The sequence below is a fragment of the Myotis lucifugus genome, unplaced genomic scaffold (genome assembly GCF_000147115.1).
Source record: "Myotis lucifugus unplaced genomic scaffold, Myoluc2.0 scaffold_70, whole genome shotgun sequence".
NCBI lineage: Eukaryota > Metazoa > Chordata > Mammalia > Chiroptera > Vespertilionidae > Myotis > Myotis lucifugus.
The window spans coordinates 2324116-2329399 of record NW_005871118.1 but is presented as its reverse complement, the minus strand read 5'-3'; the positions used below and the strand labels follow the sequence as shown (position 1 = coordinate 2329399).

Sequence of the window (5284 nt, the reverse complement as noted above, 5' to 3'; positions counted from 1 at the left end):
TGGGGCCAAAAAGAGAGAGCGCTTGACGCGCAGACTTTCCAGAGTGTTGTGATCCCCCTGTTTTTTCTGAGATTCCCTCCAGCCACATTGATACATGGGGCTCAGGATGGATTTAGATGCCTCGAATCGCACTGCACCTCACTATTCTGGCTTTATGTCCTGTTTATACGCACACCTCATATCCAAAGGAGGCGAGACGACAGGGCGTTTTTTCTCTCACAAAGTGGGAGTCACTTGATTCCCACCTCCTTGGAATGTTTTGGGAGTGGTGGTTTAGAAATCCTACCCAGAATAATAACAAAAAAAGAGGAAGGAAAAAAAAAAAAAAGAACCCTAGCCAGGTGGCTCAGTTTGTTGGAGTGTTGTCCCAACCAAAATGGTTGCGGGGTCTATCCCCAGTCAGAATGTGTATGGGAGGTAACCAATCAATGTTTCTGTCTCACATCAATGTTTCTCTCTCTCGCTTCCTTTCTCTAAAATCAATTAAAAAAAACAACAACACATATCCTTGGGTGAGAATTAAAGAAACACACAAAAATGAAAATAATAAAAACAAAAATCCTACCCACTACTTCAGTTTGCTCTGCTCCCTGTAAGTACAGTCACCACCCAAGACTCCAGGACAGATTAATCCACTGCTCTTGTTCTGTTTCTTTCCATGTGACCAGCCAAACTGGGCTTTTTCTTGTGCAAGATCTGCAAAGTATAGTGGAGATCCTGCTTCAATCACAGGCACTTCAGAAGGATTCTGGAAATGGCAAAACGGTCTCTTTGCATCTTCGCATTTGCATTATCCATGAATATTTATGAAGTGCCCACACCAAGGTTGCTTGCCAGTTCTGAACCCAGATAAGAGGAAAGGTTCTTTATTCTGTTTCAGAGAGGGTTGAGTTGGTAAACTCTGTTTCTTTTAAATTCTGAAAGCCTTCCTTTTCCTGGAAAAAAAAAAAAAAGTCATGCTGTTTTTGCAAATGAGAGAGTAAAACTTTTGCTAATGTAGAGAATTTCTTCAGTTATCATTTGGGTTTGCAGGCAGTGCTTGCTTTCTGAAACCCTCAAATTACCTTATTTTTCTGCACTAAAAATACTTAGTCATTTGAACATTGGTTGAACTCATGACTTGTGGCAACTTGTGAATTCAACAGATGGTTTCATTTTTTCCGACCCATCCTCCCCCTTTCATCCACTCCACCCAAGAACAAATCATTCAGATACTGCGCTGCTGGAGTGAGTCACGAGGGGCCTGTCCCTGACCGAGTGCTCTGCTGCCGCAGTCTTGCACTGTCCCCTCGTGGTGAGGACAGCGTGGGCCAGCTCCTGCACTCACCGTCTCTTCCCCCTGTGAGAGCAGGGGCTGCTGGGCTGGTCTTAAGGAGCAAGTGGTAGAACCAGCTTGTGAGGGCCTGAGTGACCTCCTGGTCCTTGGGCACTGAATGCCAGTTGTGTACTCTCCAGGGTGACATGGCTCTGGCCTGTGGACTTGGCCTTTGCCTGGAGACCCAGGGAAGCAGACAACCTCAACAAAGAAAGCCAGCCCCTGGGAGCTAGATGCTTGGAAAGGAGCATGAACTGCTCCAGGCCTTTGCAGAAACTTGTAGCCAGAGTAGGAGCTCCTGCAGTGGGGGCTGGGTTTTAATCACCTCACTGTTCCCAGAGCCTGGCCCATTGCCAACACTGGGTGACTAGTCTCCATAAATACTTGTGAAATGACTCCAATTAGTCTCTGTTAACAGTCATTTGCTGGGCAGTTACTCTTGTGGGTCCCTGGTTAAGATAGGTTACAAAGAGTTTGTATAAAGGCTAGTCTCCGCTCTGATGGGAGTCTAGTTAGAGAAAGGCAGGGATAAGAGATGACACGTGTCAGCCTATGAGTTGTCATGGCTCAAGGAATGACACAGGAACAGGCAGGGAGAGGCACCAGTGTTTGGGGAAAAGGCGAGATCCACTGAGGATACCACATCAGGGTCAGCTTTTCTGATTGGTGGAAAAGGGGCTGTACCTTTGAGGAAGTGATAATAGTGAAATCGGTCAAGTTCCTCCTACCCTGTGCCAGTGCCCTTTATGTATATCACGAATTCTCACAACATTCATGCCAGGGGAGTGTCATCAGTGTCTACCCACAGATGAGGAAACTTAAGCTCAGAGGAGTTAAGCAATTCTGCCCAAGGCCACACAGCACCGAGCAGGAAGACCAGGCTTCTGAAGCAGGTCCATCTAAGTCCAAGACCCATGCTTCTTCCACCACCCCCTGCCAAGGAGGAAAGGGCTCAAACTTTACCAGGTACCATGGGGCTGAATTTGAAGCCACTTCCAAAGCAAGCCACGACTGCGTCTAGGGAGCAAGGGCGCCAGCAGGGAGGAGCTGGGGGGCTCAGGTTGTCTGAGCACAACACTGACGGATGGAGGTGGAGTCACGCGGTTACTGGGATCGATCCAGGGTGTGGACAGCTTGCAGGCACAGCGGGCAGGCTGGGCCGAGATGTGGCACGGGCATGCCTGCTGGACAAGCTCCCCATGGCACACAGCTGGTGAGCAGCTCCCACTGCCATGGAGAAAAGACGTCTGACGACTTCAGATCTCATTACGTGGACGTTTTATAAAGAGGACAGGGATCCCAGGCTTGGATATGGGAAGATTGGGTTACCATGGGACTCCAGCAAAGCCATGCTGGTGGATACACAAGGTAGTGGGTAAGTGGATGGGCTCTGGGTTTCAATCCTGGCTCATCTACGTATGAGGTATGTGAAATCAACTCCTCACGGACTTCCCCCCTCCCATAGCATTTTAAACAGATGTTAAATGTTATATATATATGAAACAGAACAGCACCTGGAACATAATGCTTATCTTATGTGAAGTAGGGGTTGCTGTCTGTATTTTTCTGTCAGCAGAACTTCAGCAAAGACATGTACCTTTAGAGTTATCAAAGGTTCAAGCCTGGGTTAAGACCTAAATGAGGCCTAAGTGGGAGTGTCTACAGACACTCATGGTCCTTTGGAAACAGACAAATCTTTATTGTATTCAGAATAAGGTTTGCCAGTCAGCTGATGAGAGAGTTAGTGAAAGATCTTCTGTTACATGTAGCTGAACAGTGACCTCTAGTGGCACAAGTACTTATTATGACTGTCTTGTACTGCAAACTACTAGTAAAAGGCTCTTGTCGGGAGAGAGCAGATTATAGGAGTACTAGAGGCCCGATGCACAAAGATTTGTGCAAGAATAGGCCTTCCTTCCCCTGGCTGCCAGCACCGGTTTCCCTCCGGCACCCAGGACGTGGGCCTTTGCTCTGGCCGCCGCCTCCCGCCTTTACTCCAGGGCCAGGAGCCGCCTCCCGCCTTCACTCTGGGCGGGCTGCCACCATCTTTGTCACATTAATTTGCATATTCCCTCCTTATTGGCTGTGGGCGCCGCCATCTTTGTCGCAAAATGACGGTCAATTTGCATATTCCATCTTTATTAGATAGGATGGGAACTGATCATGCATTGTCCTACACCAAGAGGAAACTACAGCCATGAGGAGCCCTGTACATTGGCAGTGTCATTTCATCCCTCTAAAGCCAGTCCTGATGAGAAAGCCCATGGGCTTCTCATTAGACACTTCTGGAGAACACACAAATGGTGTGAATCTTTTGGAAAGTACCACAAGTGAAGAAGGACATCTCAAAGGATATAGGATAAATGTTCATCTCAAAGGACATAAGACATAGCTTCAAGGGATTCCTTCCCATTGGCCCCACCAACAAAATAAATGCTGAAATATTTAGGGGTAATGTTAACTCAAATGGTTAAAAAAACAAACAAATATATATATCCATCCTATATAATAAAGAGCTAATATGCTAATGGTTGTGATGCCCTCATGTTGTAATGACCGTTCAGCAGGAGGCTGCATGCATGGCGGGGTGGAGCCCCCACATTGCTCCCGAGATGGGGTGGAAGCGGGGAGGTGCCCGGAGGAGGCGGGACCAGCCTGAGGCGACTTGAGGTACTTAGGGCGGGGCTTGAAGCGGCCAGAGAAGGCTGAAGGGGCCGGGGCCAGGGCCAGATGTGCTGGAGCTCTGGGTGGAGAGGTTAGGGTGTCAAGGCAGGGCAGCGCGTGGGTGGGCGGGGCCATGCAATTTCACATGCTGGATCAATTAGATAGATAGATAGATAGATAGATAGATAGATAGATATAGTTATGAAGCAAGTGTAGCAAAATATTAACTGTTAATGAATCTTAGGTAATGAATATAAGGGTCTTGGTTGTGCTACTCTTGCAATTTCCTCAGAGATTTGAAATTTATTAAACTATTAATATTGGGGAAAATAAACTTCCCACAAACAAAAATGTTAAGGTCATGAAAGACAAAGTGAGGAACAATTTCAGATCAAAAGAGACTGACTAAAGGCAACATGTGATTCTGGATTGAAGCCTGGACCAGAAAAGGGCATTAGTAGGAAAATTGGCAGTATTTGAAAAAAGCCAATAGATTATAGTTTTGGTCAATATGTTCATTTCTTAACTTGGATAATTACATTGTGGAAATGCAAGTCAATGTCTTTGTTTTTAGGGAGCATACCCTGACATACTTAGAGGTAATGGGACATCTTGACCACCTATTACTCTCAAAGGTATCAGAAAACTCACAACGTATACACACACAGATATTTGGAGAGACAGTGACGAAGCAAGTGTGGTTAAATGATAGCATTTGGGGAATCTGGGTGAAGAATATATAGGTTCCTTGTACTATTTTTGCAACTATTTCATGTCTGAAATTATCTCAAAATAAGTTCTTTTTAAATGTTCACTTCATATTCTCATTCTCTCTGTCTCTCAAGCCTACCGCTTTCCCCACCCCCTTCATTCCCCAGGTGCACACACTCTCTCTCTGGCACACCCTAGCTTTTCCCTCTCTCCTCCCCTACCTGCATTCTCTCTGCCTTTCTTTTTCCTAAGCTCCTAAGGCCCTTCTTTGGCCTCTGTAACTTGTTTCCTGAGCCCTAACAGCCCAGTTGGCTCACTTCTTCCACAACTCACTTATTCTAGGTAGATCGCTTCCATGACAGCCCACATCAGGTTACACGCAATTATAGTAGACATTTAACATTTGCAATTTGACTCTTTTCGAGTAAGTCAAGTTAATTTGCTGATTCTTAATATTAACTGTGAATAAAATGTGGTCAGCTAGGAACTGAGAGCCTGGCTCGTAAATTTCAGCATAGCTCTGTTCACTGTTACTCTATGTTTCAGTAATTAACAAGTGAATAAACTTGGTCTGTTTGATAAGATCCGAGAAAA

General features: G+C 45.9%; 1 long non-coding RNA gene across 2 annotated transcripts in view; it reads right to left on the bottom strand.

The window, feature by feature from the left end:
- LOC106697435 overlaps positions 1-929 on the bottom strand; it is a 5006-nt gene extending 4077 nt beyond the window's left edge. For both annotated transcript variants that reach the window (XR_001348539.2, XR_002829691.1), the window contains exon 1: positions 566-929. This is a non-coding gene — a long non-coding RNA (uncharacterized LOC106697435). The remainder of the gene's footprint in view (positions 1-565) is intronic.
- Positions 930-5284: the final 4355 nt, after the last annotated feature.